The sequence below is a fragment of the Dasypus novemcinctus genome, chromosome 2, assembly GCF_030445035.2.
Source record: "Dasypus novemcinctus isolate mDasNov1 chromosome 2, mDasNov1.1.hap2, whole genome shotgun sequence".
Classification (NCBI taxonomy): Eukaryota; Metazoa; Chordata; class Mammalia; order Cingulata; family Dasypodidae; genus Dasypus; species Dasypus novemcinctus.
The window spans coordinates 150,608,065-150,625,434 of record NC_080674.1 but is presented as its reverse complement, the minus strand read 5'-3'; the positions used below and the strand labels follow the sequence as shown (position 1 = coordinate 150,625,434).

General features: G+C 40.7%; 1 protein-coding gene across 4 annotated transcripts in view; it reads right to left on the bottom strand.

The window, feature by feature from the left end:
* The window catches only part of ARHGAP26 (Rho GTPase activating protein 26), a 1,052,546-nt gene that overhangs the window by 897,991 nt on the left and 137,185 nt on the right, over window positions 1–17,370 (bottom strand). For all 4 annotated transcript variants that reach the window (XM_071210383.1, XM_071210390.1, XM_071210397.1 and 1 more), the window contains one exon: window positions 1,457–1,534. The gene's annotated coding sequence lies outside the window, so the exon portion shown is untranslated. The remainder of the gene's footprint in view (window positions 1–1,456; window positions 1,535–17,370) is intronic.

The window sequence follows — 17,370 nt, the reverse complement described above, 5'->3', positions numbered from 1 at the left end:
ATTTGAGGTCCTAGATGAAACTATTCCTGGAAGAATCCTCTCATGAGTTTTTAGTTCTATGAGCCAATAAACTCCGATCTTACTTAAACTGGCTTCACTTAGATTTTCTGTCAATCTGCAATTTAAATAATCCTATCTGATAGAAATAAGATTGTGAGGCAGGAAGGTAAAACAACCTACCAGCCCCACAGGGATTTAGCCTGCTAAGAACATATTTGCTGCAGCCTCTGTGGAGCCCCAGGGAGGGACCTTGTCCCACAATCAGAGAATTCTATAGCTAACAAAAACCTCGTGGACCAACCTTCCTGTTCAACCCCTTTGCCGACTTGCTTTTTTTAAACAGGTTTGTATACCAAGACCTGGGGGCGGGGGGCGGGGGGCCGGCAGGGAGGAGTCACTCAGTTACCATAGCAAGAGAGAAACTCTTCTTCCTACTATTGCCTCAATGTGTTGCAGGTAGTTGGTGCCCAATTAAACCTTTTTGAGTGAACATTACAGATTCAGGCACGAATATCCAATCTCTCAAAAATGCAGTGACCAAAATAGTCATCTCTTTTCTATATGCAAAGTGTCTCTTCCTGTAAATTCCTTAATGGCTTACCCTCACCTCCTACAACAATCTCCCTCTCTCCTTCCTTCTCTCTTTCTTTCTTTGCTGGACACGATCCTCTCATTTCTCCCTGGTGCCCATTTTGCCCTTTGAATTGTTCAAGAGCTTTTCTTTACTCAATTCTGCATTGCCCTGATAATGCTTGATAATCTACAACTTGGTAATTTCTCCCTTCTTTAACTTCTGCCTCAAACCATGAGTCCTCTACCCATTCTTACCAATCCTTTGCCTCGCTTCACATATCGTTACATTGCATCAAAAACAGCAGCATTTTTTTACCCCTTGCCCCTGGCAAGCATGCACATACAACTGAAAATCAACCTCTCACAACTGAGTTATGAACATCTTTATGACTGTCAGGAGATATTACTTTCTAGGATCAGATCTCAACAACTATATGAAATATCTTTAAATGGTTCAGGGTGGTAGAGGATAATAAGTCTAATCGCCTATTTGTTGCCGACTCCTTATATAACATGATCGGGTACTTAAACTTCCTGAGACTAAATTCCCTCTATTTCTATGACAGATTAATGCCATTTGCCAGCATATAATGTTAGCCAAGTTCTGGTAACTCACAGATGGAAAGCTTCACATAAATGTTAAACAAGGTTATTACTCTCGGGAACCCAGTATGAAGTTGGCAGACCTTAAGAATTACAATTATTATTTTTATATCCCTTTTAGAGTGTCTCAGGAACTTACAGGTCTTCAGAGAAAAAGCTGTGGGATTTTGGATGAGATTCACAAACGCAATTGCTCTCTAGTCCAAGTGAAACCTTTTATTAGAACTTTGGACTGAGAAGGTGGAAAGTTAATTCAGTATATAAAATAAACAAATGATACCTTGGATTCACGAAGGCTCTGTCACAAAGTCTGCAACGGCTCACACGAATCATCAGTGTCCTCTGTGACGAAGTTTTCCTGGGGTAAGAAACACAAAGAAAAATTTAAAGACACGGTGGATACAAATCCAGGCTTCCTTTCTTGTGACCGTTGTTAACAATTCTATTTAGGTCATTTCCTCAGTAATCTTTCTTCTTAACATCCAGTTTCAAAACTGTAAGTCAGAATGGGAACTAGAAGTCTACTGTTCCCAGCCGTCTTCTTCACCGTCCGGGGACACAAACTTTGTGTGCCCTCTCCCATTCCCTCATCCTACTCTCTTCAGCTCCAGGCCAGCACCCCACTCACTTGGCTTGTCCCTCTACTTCCAGGGGGGTGGGGTCTGGCTGAGCGGCTACCTGGGGGACAGATGGCACGACCCTGAGAGCTAGGAGAGTTACTTCCCCATGGGATGAGTTTTACCAGTGGGGAGTGAGGGCCAGGCAGGGGAGAGAGACAGCTTCCCCTGTTTCTTTCTCCTAGCCATGCTGAGGTCCGATTCCTTCCTGCAAACTCTCTGCAGTAGCCGCATGCTAAGCAACCTGCCCGATCTCTTCACTGCTTATTTTGAAATGATAACCAGCATGTGAAACCAATGCATCCTATTGCATCTCTCGGGACTGGCTCATCTCCCCTCCCCCTCTTTATCCTGGGCTTTCACCTGCCAAAAAAAGTATTAGCAGCTCAGTCCTTGTCTGCTTTGTGGAGGACCAGACTAAAAGTCTTATTTTCCCTAGCCCAGTGTTTTTCAAGGTGTGATCTGCAGACCACTTGCATCAGGATGCTCCAGGGTACCTGCGAAAAAAGGCAGATTCCCAGGCTCACTGCAGAGATTTGGCTTCACTTGGTCTGGGGTGGGACCTAGGAATCTGCAGTCTTAACAGACTCTGCAGGTGACTCCTAAACACTCTAAAATGAGAGCAGCTCTAGTCCAAGCTCCTCCAGTGTCCCCTAAAAGGACTTTCTGGTCACCCAGAAAAGAGCCCTGGAATTGTAACCCTTTATCCTTCATTCTTGCTGGGTCCTACTGATATTTACCAATGCAAGAGCTCTTGCTTCTGCATTCGTCCTTTCTTTTTTTAAAAGATTTATTTTATTTATTTCTTTCTTTTCCCTACCCCTCCCCCCTCCAGTTGTCTGTTCTCAGTGTCCATTAGCTGTGTGTTCTTCTGTGTCCACTTCTACTGTTGTATTGTTGTCAGCGGCACCGGGAATCTGTGTTTCTTTTTGTTGCATCATCTTGTTGTGTCAGCTCTCCATGTGTGCAGCATCATTCCAGGGCAGGCTGCACTTTCTTTCGCGCTGGGTGACTCTCCTTACAGGGTACACTCCTTGCGTGTGGGGCTCCCCTACGTGGGGGGCACCCCTGCGTGGCAGGGCATTCCTTGCGCACATCAGCACTGTGCGTGGGCCAGCTCCACACAGGTCAAGAAGGCCCTGGGTTTGAACCGCGGACCTCCCATGTGGTAGACGGATGCCCTAACCACTGGGCCAAGTCTGCTTCCCTCGTCCTTTCTTTTTAAGTCCCACTGCCTTAGTCTGATCTTATCCCCTTTCACTTGTCATGTGTCATCAAAGCCTCCTGAATGGTCTCCCCATTTGCCCTCTTCCAAAATGAGCCTAAAAATCGAAGCTCAGGCTATATGTTTAGCAGAGCACCTACAACAGGGCAGTACAAGAAGTGGGCACTCAAACTCTGTCAGAGATTGTATAAAGGCCCTGAGGTCATGGGCTTTCAGTCACATCCTGAAGAAGTCAGGCTTCTGCTGGATTTGCGATCCTTCCCATTTGCTGTGTTTATTTCTTCTATCGCTACGCTCACTTTGCCGATCATGACAATTTGTATTGTGAACACCAAGTGAGAAGGGGCCAATCCATCCATTTCCACATAACCCCATATCTTTTGGGGCACACTACACTAGTGAATGCTTTACACAGGCTGGTGACGGGCAGGGTAACAGAAAAATGCATTCCCTTTCTTTCTCTCTCTCCCTTTCAACATTCCATACCCCTCAACTCCCCCTTCTAATTAGATAAACACTTCCACCATAGCTTGAACACTCTCCTCTGCGCTTTCTGTGTGACTCTGGCCAAAATCCATTTTATTGCACCTGTGTCCTATTTATTTCCTCCTCCAGTTGCCTACTCTATTTGACTTGAGAAACTGAAGTAAAAATGTACCCCCCATCACAGGGACACAAATCACATTGCCTGCCTCTGATAATTACAGCTAACATTTATTGAGCATTTACCCTAAACTAACTCTTTACATGCGTTTCTTCCTTTAGTCCTTTCGACAGCCCTTAATAGGTAGGTATAATTTCTACTCATCTTTACAGATGAGGAAACTGAGGCTTTTAGAACTTATAACTTGTCAAAAAGATGTGTTGAAGCTTGTCTGATACAAGGTCTAGTTTCTTAACCACACTGCTACCTTCTTTCCCTGCTGCCAAATGATCCATAGTGAGTTTCCAAAATGAACTCCTTATGCTGAGCAAGTCTCAAAATCAATGTAAGTCAGTCTACAATGAAAGCATGTGACTGATGTCATCCTTTTCCCCAGTCTCACAGGCCTGGTCCCCTGCTCATTCTCAAATCAACTCTTTGTTTTTTGCAGATCTAATTCTGCAGTCCCATTTCCTACACGGTTATGCCATCTAAAGCGGCCATTCCACTTCTGGATAATACACGCAGTCCTCATTTTTTCTTCCCCAAACGCCCTCCACTCCATCCCCCACTAAAACCCTACGTCATACTCTTTCATCTTGACATCTCAATCACTACTTACTAGGCTCTCAGAGCCATCCTCAATGACTCACAGTCTCCAAGAAAAAAATCTGTGTGGGCACTTGACAGTGCCTCCTTTGAAATCTCCTTCTGAAGACTAACTAGCCCTCAAATCTCTCATTAAACTATTCTCAGTCACTCTGTGTGGACACTCTATTTCCTCTACTGCTTCTGTCTTTGTCCTTCAGAGCCTTTAAAACTTGTCAAGATTTGTGCTAAGGTGCAAGCTTAATTAATTGGCTTAGCAAACCACTTGTTTCATCAAGGCATAGATCCAGTCCACTGTTTTAACAATCCTGAAGGAGCCTGTGAAGATACTGTTTCCCTCATTGGGTCCTTAGGTCATGGTGACTGTCCCCCCACCCCAAGTTTAATTCAACTTTTAATTTTAAGATTGGCTCTCTAGCTATCTTGTTCTCCCCAAGCCTGCACATATGGAACCATTCACAGAGCAGTGGTTGAAATTTCTGCTAATTCAAATGGAATGCTAGGGATGGAGGCTACTGGGAGGCTCTCAGCTTCCCCAAAGTCCCAGAGCAAGGAGTAGTACTAGTCCAAGAAATATATGTGTGCATTCAATCAGCAAACATTCTAGAAGGCCCCTCTGTGGGCAGAGCCCTGAACTAGGGGCAATGTCCGTACAGGGCCACAGCACCCCCAGCCTTGTATGTGGGGATGCTGAGGCATGTGCAGACATGAGAACAGATTCATCCATCTACCTACAGTAAGCACTTATGAAACACAATCTATTCATACCTGTATTAAATGCATGCAAGAAAGACCTAGAAACATACACACCAAATGGATAACAGAGGTCACCTTTGGGGGGACTGTGGGATGGAGGAGGGGAAAAAACGGGCCAAGAGGATGATGAAGAGGGACTTTCACTGATGTAAAATCACTTTAAAGCATTCCCCTACAAAAGGAGAACACACATACTGCTGCTAATGAGGAAGAAAGGCAGCATGCGCGGCATAATGGGCTGGCTTTCCCATCTGGTAAGCAATTGTCCCACCCAGAGTTCTCTGTGACCTGGGACTGTGACCACTGTGAAGACACCAAGAACCTGTCTATTGCATTACCAGCTGCATTTCCAGGACTTAGCATGATGCCTGGCACACAGGAGATGCTCAAACATTGGTTGGTTGGATGAGCGAATGAATGAGTGAATGAGTGTGGGGCCTAGAACCCAGCAGGAACGTTCTGTGAGAAGGTCTAACTGGCCACGAGCTTTAGTTGAAGTCTCAAGACACAAATCTGGAAGACTTTTGGTGGAATAAAGCCTGAGTATGGGCAAGGGGGAAATCTGCATGGCCCAGATACTGAGATGGTATGAGGGATCTTGATTGTGTCTCAGGGGAAGGGCCAGAGGGGCCACAGCTCTGGAAGTGGAGCCTAAGATTCCATGGCTTACAAATGACACTAACATACCTGACAAGATTATTCACTCTCTGCCACCAGATAACCAAGGACCACAAGTCCTTGTTTCTCACCAGTACAGACCCTGACCTCCACAATCGGGTAGGGATATGGGACAGAAAAAACTCAGCATAGTATGAAGGTTAAGGCATAGGCTCTGACTCCAGACTGCCTGGGTTCAAATCCCAGCTGGATCACTCAGTAGAAAGAGTTAACCTCTCTACTCCAATTTCCCCTCCCTTAAAATGAGGATGGTCCAAATACCTTCTCTTTTTAAAAACAGAAACAAAAACATTTATTTATCTCCCTTCCTCCCCCCACTGTGGTTTGAACTCACTGTCTACTCTCTGTCTGCCTTTTTTTAGGAGGCACTGGGAACTGAATCAGGGACCTCCCATGTGGGAGGGAGACACCCAATCACTTGAACCACCTCCACTTCCCCAAATACCTTCTTGAGGGATTATTGCAAGGATGTGTATGAGTCAACCATGGAAGACACTTGGAAGGGTGCCTGGTACATATTATTATTTAAACAGTTTTTAGTAACTCTCAGTTCCCAACATTTACTCTCCAGTTGCCCAACTTTACCCTCAGATTATCAATCCCCTCTAGCCTCTCTGATCACTGAAAATCATCGTCTCCCAGTCCACGAGAATTCAGCAACTTTACATCTTTCTGTGTGTATGACAAGGGCTAACACTGCAACAGGGAGAAGATGTCAAGAAGATAACAAAGACAGTAGGATTTCCTGGGAAAGATGTGCAAGATTAACAAAATTCAGATTGATATGAAGATAGCCAAGTGAAACCATGGGACACCACTCACCCAGAAGGCATCAACTCCTAGAATTAAAAAGATTACATTGAAACCTACATTTGATATGATCACGGTGATGTTTTATTTTTTTATTAGAGAAGTTATGAGTTTACAAATCATGCATAACATACAGGATTCCTGTACACTACTCTCCCACCAACACCTTCATTGGTGTGGAACATTTATTACTATTGATGATAACACTTTTTAAATAATTATACTATTTTTAAAAATAGTAGTTATCTTTATTACAGTTGATGAAAGATTAAAATAGTTCTATCACCCATTATTTACATAAGGCATATTTTCTCCAGTATACCATCCTATTACCACCTTGTACTAGTATTGTACATTTGCTATAATTCATGAAAGAACTTTCTTATACTTGTACTATTAACTTTGGTCCATTGTCTATAATAGAATTAACTGTTTTATAGTTGGATGTTTTTATCTTTTCATTTTCATCCTAGTAATATACACAACCTAAAGTTTCCTCTTTTAACCACATTCACATACATAATTCAGTGTATTTAATTACACTCACAATTATATGCTACCATCACCACCATCCATTTCCAAACCTCTACCATCAGCCGAAATAGAAAATCTGTACAATTTAAACATCAACTCCCCATTCTCTAACCCCAAACTACCTTCTGGTAACCCATATACTAGATTCCAACTCTATGAGTTTGCTTATTATAATGAGTTCATAACAGTGAAATCATCAATATTTGTCCTTTTCTGACTTATTTCACTCAACATATGTCCTCAAGGTTCATCCATGTGATGACATGCATCAGGACTTGATTCCTTTTCCAGCTGAACGATATTCTATTGGGAGTGATGCTTGTTAGATGTGCTGACTGGGCTGAACTACAAGGACGAAAGAAGGGAGCAGCCATTTTGTAGCACACACACCTTCTCCCAGTTGTTCAATCAAGTGCTAAGGTGCTGCTGTGAAGGGATTTTGCATATGTAATTAAAATCTGAAATCAGTTGACTTTAAACTAGGGGTATCCTCATTGGGCCTAATCAGGTAAGCTCTTAAAGGGGACTGAGCTTCTCCTGGTAACAAGATTCCAAGCAGCAGGGGGGCTACATTCTCCCTTCTCTAGCCTGCCCTTTCTGACTTCTTGCACACCAGCTTTGGCCCCTGCCCACTTGTGGTCCTCCCTTCCTGCCAGCCTACACTGCAAATTTTGGACTCAGCCAGCCCCCGCAATTATATAATCCAATTTTTATTAAGACATCTCTCAATATATCATACCTACTACTTTTGCTCCTCTGGTTCAATTTTGATTGATAGAATCATTTCCCAGAAGTGTTATCTTGAGGATGCAATGAAGCCATTGCCCCTTTACCATATAAAAGCCCTGTTAAGGATCAATGGGCTACACAGGAGAACCAGAATATTTTTTCCTCTCTCTCCATTCAAGCCCTTGGAAAAACAGTTGTTAACTCTCCCATCCCAGGCATGAACGTCTCCCATTTGAATCCACCTTTGTCCACCTTCCTCTCTGCTGTTATGTCCTCATTCACGGCCCTCACAAGTCATGTTAGACCCTCTCTGCTTCCTGTTTTGCATCTCTGTGGGACAATGGCAGAAAGAAGACTGGATTCAAAGCTGCGCCAAGGCAAAAGGAGATGGGGCCCGGGTGAAGGCAGTGGTAGAGAAGATGGAGAGGAAAAACCAGAGGAGGCTGACCTTCCATGGAAAACTTCAAAATTTAGGAAGGAGGAGTTGATAGTTTCTAATCTCATGGATTCAGTAAGCACAGAGGAACTGTGCTTGAGATGGAGAATATAAGTGCTGTAGGTCTGTGAGGAAAGGTAATAAGTTCCACTTAAGACCCATTAAGTTTGCAGCGCCCACAATATCCAGATGGTATATGTATCAATAAAGGCTCTCTGTTGCAGAGAAAGAAATCAACTCTGGCTAATTTAAGCAGATAAGGAAAATTTTAAAGGATATCTGGCAACTCACAGAATTTCCAGAACAGCCAGAGAACTGGCTCCTCTGCATCCAGGAGCAAGCACCAAATTCATTCCAGGCCTAGTGTGGTGAGGAACAGCTTGCCAAAACCACTGGAAAGGGACTCTGTAGTTGACAGCTCTGGCTTGGACCTCAGCTTCCAGAAGCCATTACCCCAAGAACCCAGATGTGACCGCCACTGCCATCCTCAGCAGGCAGAATCCAGCGTGGGCCCTGCTCTCTACGAGCCTGCTTCTGGTCAGAGAATGGGGACATACTGACTGCTGAGGCCTGTGCAATGAGCCTATACTCGAGCTGCCAGGCTGGACAGGGAGGGAGCTTTGGGGACTGGCTACCTCCAGGGTGGGAATTGGATCCTGCCTCATAAGGTAGAAGATTCCACACACGCAGGAATGATGTTCAGATGTTGGGCAATCAAAAGGAATAACAAATGTCTGCTACCATAAAGTCAGAAGGCTTAGAAACAGAAATGGTTATAACAGCTCCTACCTTTAGGTGCTTACCATGTGTCAGAGCCATATAAAATGTTTAACTTCATTTACAGTGTTTAAACTACCCAGAAAGTATGAAATGGGTATCAAGAAGGGAGGTAGGGAGAGCACGTCCACTTAGGAGGGTGACCAGCCACCCTGGTTTCCCCGGAACTGAGGGGTTTCCCAGCATGTATGGCTTTCAGTGCTTAAACCGGGAAGGGCTCAGGTAAACCAGGGTGTTGGTCGCCCTTGTCTAGTTAGACAAACCTGGGTCCAAATTCTGGCTTTTCCACTTGGGTCAACTGACATAACATCTTGGATCCTCTGTCTCCCCATTTCTAAAAAAACAAAAGTATCTACTCACAGTATTATTGTGGCAGATTAGAGATGATATATATGAAGTTCATAGCACATTTCCAGGTACATATTAAGAGCCCAAAAAATGTTAGAAATTTTTCTTATTAACTTCCATAAGCCAAAGTTTACCCATACCACAATAAGTGGTAGAAGCAAGATTTGAATGCAGGACTGAACAACCCCAACCTGTCCCTTCTTGCGTTCATATCAGATGATGGTTGACACTGCAGGAAGGGGAAAGAAAGAGGACAAACTAGGATCAACACTACCAGATATCCTAATATTAGAGGCAAACTAAAGAGGCAAGGCGAGCAAAGAAAAACTGAAGAAATAGAGATATTATTGTAAAAGTGGTGTAATTACAAAAAGTCAGGGATCCAAAGGGTTAGGAACACATGCTATTTTTGTAATCAGGAATAAAAAGGGTAAAAAGCAAAATTGAGGGTTGTCAACTTTCAGCCATGATGGACTAACAGAAACAGATTTTACTCCCTCACCTTAAATAACTAGAAAAAGCAGAAAATACATGAAACAGCAGTTTTTGAACATTGGACGACAGGAAACACAAGACAATGATCCTGTGAAAGGAAAACAAAACAAGGTAACCCCTATCAGGGCCCTGCTTAGTAACTGGAGATAGTTTCCAAGTTTATACCAAAGCCACTAAAGATACCACAAGACAGGAAAATTACAGACCATTCCTTCTGAATATAGATGCAAAAATCAACAAAATACTAGCAAATTGAGTGCAACAGCACATCAATAGAATGGGATTTGCCCCAGAAATGCAAGATAGGTTCAACATAAGAGAATCAATTAATGTAATGTACCACATTAACAGAAAGAAGGGTAAAAACATTTGATCATCTCAATTGATTCAGAAAAGATCCTTGACAAAATCCAGCACCCCTTCTGGATGAAAGTACCCAGAAAACTAGGAACAGAAGGAAACTTCCTCAACATGATAAAGAGCATATGCGAAAAACACAGCTAACATTCTCAATGGTGAAGGACTGAAAGCTTTCCCCCTAAGATCAGGAACAAGACAAGCACGCCCACAATCACAGAAAAATAAATAAATAAAAGGCATCCAAATCAGAGAGCAGAAGTAAAATGTTTCCAATTTGCAAATGACATGATCCTGTATATAGAAAATCCTGAAAAAAACACACAACAAAGCTACTAGAATAAAAGAATTCTGCAAAGTAGCAGGGCACAAGGTCACACAAATATCAACAATGTTTCCATACAATACTATTGAACAATCTGAAGGGGAAATCAAGAAAAATATTCCATTTATAATAGCAAATAAAAGAATAAAATATCTAGGGATAAATTTAACAAATGATGTGCATGGTAAACTACAAAACGTTGCTGAAAAAAAAGATGACATATAAATGGATTTGAATGACATATTCAAGGATTTGAAAACTAAATATAGTTAAGATGTCAATTCTACCCAAAGTAATTTACAGATTCAACACAATCCTAATCAAAACCCAACAGCCTTCTTTGAAGAAATGGAAAAGCCAATCATCAAAATTATATGGATGACACAAAAGGACAAATATTGCATGATGTCACTGATAAGGAATACCTAGAATAAGCAAACTCATAGACACAGAATATAGAATATAGGTTACCAGGGAGCAGAGTAGGAGTAGGGAACAAGGATTTAAGACTTAAAATACAGAGTTTCTGTTTGGGACAATGGAAAAGTTTTGGTAAGGATGGTGGTGATGGCAGCACTACATTGTGAATGTGATGAACAGCACTATATGTTTGAATATGGTTTTAAAAAGAAATGTTGGATTGTATATATAGTACTAGAATTTTTTTAAAAATTTAATCCATGGAACTGCAAAATACAGGGAACCCTAACTTAAAATATGGACTAGAGTTAATAGTACAATTATAAAAATATGCTTTCATCAATTGTAACAAATGTACCACACCAAAGCAGGTGTCAGTAATAGGGTGGTTTATGGGAATCCTACATTTTATGCAAGATTGTTTTGTAAACCCACAACTTCTCTAATTGGAAAAAAAAAAAAAAAGATACCCAGTAACCCTTACCTATCCATGTGGAACAAGGATATGGAACAGAAACCTTGGCCACTGTTCTGCCATCACAGCTATTCTCTTGACACATAAATTTATCTTATCTGCTTTGCCACAACAAAAATTAAACCCAAACTCTCCCTAAAAGGATGTCCTAGTCTCGCTTCTAATTTTCCTGTCATGATAATAAAACAGACAGTGCTAACATTCTTCAGAGTAAATACACACAAATACCACAACCCAATCTCCAAATGTCATTTCCAACAGGACAGGAAGTGGCTGCTCAGCTCCAGGAACACAGGAAGGGTGGGAAGAGCCTTACTGTGGGAATTGCTACCGAGATTGGAAAAAGAGGAGCCAAATAGAGAAATAATTAAACTAGACAATTTTCAGTGATACCATAAAAAAGTAAGGGGCCCCAATAAGCCAAAATCATCTTGAAGAGGAAAATCAAAGTTGGAGGATTCACACTTGCCAATCTTAAAACTCATTACAAAGTTACAGTAGTCAAAGATCAAGGACAGACATATAGACCAACAGAACAGAACTGAGAGTTTAGGAATAAACCCTCATATCTATGGCCAATTGATTTACAAAGTTATCAAGTCCACTCAGTGGGGAAAGAATGGTCTTTTTTTATAAATGATGCTGAGAAAACTGGATATCCATTATGTAAAAGAATGAAGGTGGACTAGTAACTTCTCATATGATATACAAAAATTAACTCAAAATGAAACAATGACCTAAATATAAGAACCATAATTATAAAACCCCTAGAAGAAAATATAAGAAAACATCTTTAATACCTTATGTTAAGTAATGGTTTCTCAGACTTTACACCAATAGTATGAGCAACAAAAGAAAAAACATATAAATGGGACTTCATTAAAACTAAAATCTTTTGTGCATCAAAAAACTTCATCATAAAAGCAAAAAGACAACCTAAAAAAAATGGGAAAAAATACTTGGAAATCACATCCAATAAGGGTTTAATATCCAGAATATATAAAGAAATCCTATGACTCAATAACAAAAAGAGGGGAAACGGACTTTGGCCCAGTGGTTAGGGTGTCTGTCTACCACATGGGAGGTTCGCGGTTCAAGCCCCGGGCCTCCTTGACCCGTGTGGAGCTGGCCCATGCGCAGTGCTGATGCGCGTAAGGAGTGCCGTGCTACACAGGGGTGTCCCCCGCGTAGGGGAGCCCCACCCGCAAGGAGTGCACCCATAAGGAGAGCCGTCCAGCGTGAAGGAGGGAGCAGCCTGCCGAGGAATGGCGCCGCCCACACTTCCCATGCCGCTGACGACAACAGAAGCGGACAAAGAAACAAGACGCAGCAAAAAGACACAGAAAACAGACAACCGGGGGAGGGGAGGGGAATTAAATAAAAAAATAAAAATAAAAATAACAAAAAGACCAACAACCCAATTAGATAATGGGCAAAAGACTTGAACAGATATTTCTCCAAATGGCCAATAAACACATGAAAAAATGCTTGACATAATGAGCCATTAGGGAAATGCAAATCAAAACTATAATGAGATACGATTTTATGCCCATTAGAATGGCTACTATTACACTTTGGATGGATTGTACACTTTAGATGGAGTGTATGCTATATTAATATGTATCAATAAAATTGATTCTAAAAATGGAAAATAGCAAGTATTGGAGAGGATGTGGAGAAAGAGAGGAACATCACTCATTCATTGTTGGTGGGAAGGCAAAATGACGTAGCTACTGTGGAAGTCAGTTTGGCAGTTCCTGGGAAAGCCTAGTATAGAATTTCCCCATGACCCAGCAATCCCATTTCCAGGTGTAAACCCAAAAGAAGTGAAAGCAGGGAGTCAAACAGATATGAAATATCAAACAGATATTTCATAGTTGCCATAGTTGCAATTGCCAAAAGATAAAAGCAATCCAAGTATCCATCAACAGGTGAATATATGAACAAAATATTTTAAATACATCCAATGAAATATTGTGCACCATATAAAGAAATGAAATTGTGAGATATGTGACAGCATGGATGAACCTTTTAGACATTATGTTGTGTGAAATAAGCCAGACTTCAAAGGGCAAATACTGTGTGATCTCACTGATATGAAATAATTAGAATAAGTAAATTAAAAGAATCAGAAACTAGACTACAGGTAACCTGTAGACTACAGGGGCCAGAGTGGGGTTAGGAAATAGGGAGTTAATACTTAATTGGTACATAGTTTTTGTTTGAGGTGATGCAAAATTTTGGTAGTGAATGGTGGTAATGGTAGCACATTATTGTGAATGTAATTAACACCACGGAAATATATATGAATGTGGTTAAAGTGGGAAATTTTAGGCTGTACATGTTACCAGAATAAAATTCGTCTAAAAAGTATAGAACTGTAGAGCCTAAAATGAACTATAATATAAACTATGGACTATAGATAATACTATAATTATAATAATGTTCTTTCATCAATTGTAACAAAGATACCATACTATTGCAAAGTGTTAATAATAAGGAAAATCATATTTTGGGGGTGGGGCAGATGTTAAATAGGAGTTCTGTTCTTCCTGTATGATTTTTCTGTAAACCTAAAACTTCTCTAATTAAAAAAAAAAGGGGGGGAGAGGGGGAAGCAGAGAAGTCCACCTCAAAAAGTTAAATAAACCAGCCACTCCACTATGAGGTATGGACATAAACATACTGTTAATTATTTAGTTTTTGTTTAATTTTTTAAGATTTATTTTTTATTTCTCTCCCCTTCCCCCCGTTGTCTGTTCTCTGTGTCCATTCCCTGGGTCTTCTTTGTCCGCTTCTGTTATTGTCAGCGACTCGGGAATCTGTGTTTCTTTTTTGTTGTTGTTTTTGCGTCATCTTGCTGCATCAGTTCTCCACGTGTGCGGCGCTATTCCTGGGCAGGCTGCACTTTGTTTCGTGCTGGGTGGCTCTCCTTACAGGGAGCACTCCTTGCACATGGGGCTCCCCTACACGGGGGACACTCCTGCGTGGCACGGCACTCCTTGCGCGCATCAGCACTGTGTGTGGGCCAGCTCCACACGGGTCAAGGAGGCCCAGGGTTTGAACCGCGGACCTCCCATGTGGTAGACAGACGCCCTAACCACTGGGCCAAGTCCGCCGCCCAATTATTTAGTTTTGATCATTGTACCATGGTTTTGCAAGATATTAACATTATGGAAAGCTGTGTGAAAGGTATATTCTTGGTATTATTTTTGCAATTTTTCTACAAGTCTAAAATTACTTCCAAATAAAAAGTTAAAAGAAATAAATGTGTTGAACAAAAAAATGAATTGTATTCTCTATAAGTTACAGTCAAAAATTGAAATTTTAAAAAATAATACCATTTAAAAGAGCATTAAAATGAGAATACTTAGGAATGAACTTGACAAAAGGTATTCAACACCAATATATTGAAAACTACAAAGATCTAATAAATAGAAATATACCATGCTCATGGGGGAAGATGACTCGACATTGTTTAGATGTTAATTCTCTCCAAATTAATCTAGAGATCCATCACATTATCAACCCAAATTCCTTCAGGCTTTCTTTTTAGAAATTTATAAGCTGATTCTAAAATATGTATGGAAATACAAAGGACCTAGGAAAGCCAAAGTAATTTTGATAAAGAAAAACAATGTTGGAGGATTATACTACCTGACTTTAAGATTATAAGGCTACTATAATAAAGACAGTGTGCTATGGACATAAAGATAGCTATACAAACGAATGGAAGAGAATAGATTCCAGAAAGAGACCCACACGTGTCAACTGATTTTCAACTAACGTGCCAAGGCAATTTAGTGTGGCAAAGATCATATCTTTTTCTTGTTTAATATATTTTTATTACAGAGATTGTGGCCTTACAAAACAATCATGCACGTGTAGAATTTCCATACAACACCCCTTCACCAACACACCACACCATCGTGGAAATTTGTTACAAATTATGAGATAACATCATCAGACTATAACAACTAACTATGGTCCATAGTGTACATTTGACATATTTTCTCCACACACCCCTATTATTTACACAGTACAACTTTGGCATTGCTGTAAGAATATTACAATATTGCTGTTAATTATAGTCCATAGCTTACATTAATTGTATTTTTCTCATACCTGTCCACATTTCCACTATTCTGCAATAGTGACGTACATCCATTCTATGTTCAAAGAAGGACATTCTTGCATTTGTACCATCATCCACAATTTCATCCACCTCTGGGTTCACCATGTTATTCAGTCCCTAGATTATTACCTAGCTTTTTTCAGTTGACATTTACATCGCTATATTACCCTTGTCAACCACAATCCCATTTATACACCAGCTGCTACTCACTGCAATGTGTTACCATCAACTCTATCCATTTCCACACTGACAGTCAAGTTAATTAAAACTTTCACAGATATTAAAGCATCAGAACTCCCTTGCAGCTCTCCTCTTATCTCCTAATAAACTATACTCTAGGTTTTAATTCCATGCATTTATTCTTCATATTTACTTCATATTAGTGGGACCATGAAATATATGTCCTTTTGTGTCTGGTTTATTTTACTTAGGATAATGCCTTCAAGGTTCATCCATGTTAACATGTGTCCCAATTTCATTTCTTCTTACAGCAGCATAGTATTTCATTGTATGTATATACAATATTTTTTTATCCATTCATTGGTTGATGGATATTTGAGTTGTTTCCATCTTTTGGCAATTGTGAATAATGCTGCTATGAACATCAGTGTGCAAATGTCTGTTGGCGTTAATTGTTTTCAGTTCTTCTGGATATATTCCTAACAGAGGAATAGCTGGATCCTATTGCAGTTCTGTATTCAGCTTCTTGAGGAACTGTCAAATTGTCCTCCACAGAGGCTACACCATTTTACAATCCCACCAACAGTGAAGGAGTGCTCCTATTTCTCCACATCTACTTATTATTATTATTTTTTAATAATAGTCATTTTATGTGGTGTGTGATGATATCTCATTGTCGGGAAAGCAGATTTGGCTCAATGGATAGAGCATCCACCCACCACATGGGAGGTCCAAGATTCAAACCCAGGGCCTCCTGACCCATGTGGTGAAGCTGACCCACAAGCGGTGCTGATGCATGCAAGGGGTGCCATGCCATACAGGGGAGTCCCCCGCGTAGGGAAGCTCCATGTGAAAAGGTGCACCCCATAAGGAGAGCCGCCCCACATGAAAAAAGTGCAGCCTGCCCAGGAGTGGGGCCACACACACAGAGAGCTGACGCAGCAAGATGACACAACAAAAAGAGACACAGATTCCCAGTGTTGCTGACAAGAATACAAGCAGACACAGAAGAACACACAGCGAATGGACACAGCAAGCAGACAACTGGGGGGGGGGGGGACTGAAATAAATAAATAAATAAATAAATAAATAAATAAATAAATAAATAAATAAATAATCTCATTGTCGTTTTGATGTGCATTTCCCTAATAGCTAGTGATATTGAACATGTTTTTATGTGCTTCCTGGCCATTTGTATTTCCTCTTTGAAGAAATGTCTATTTAAGTATTTTGCCCATTTTTTAAATTGTATTGCCTGCTTGTTCTTTTATTGTTGAGTTGTATGATCTCTTTATAGAGAATAGAAAGCAAACTCTTATTGGATATGTGATTTCCAAATACTTTCTCCCATTGAGTGGGCTGCCTTTTCATCTACTTGATGAAGGCCTTTGAAGTACAAAAGTGTTTAAGTTTGAGGAGGTCCCATTTATCCATGTATTCTTTGATCGCTCATGCTTTCAGTGTAAGGTTTAAGAATGTACCACCTAACACCAGGTCTTAAAGATGCTTTCCTACATTTTCTTCTAGGAGCTTTATGGTTCTAACTTTTATATTTAGGTCTTTGATCCATTTTGAGTTAATTTTTGTGTAAGGTGTGAGATAGGGGTCCTCTTTCTTTCTTTGGATATGGATATCCAGTTCTGCC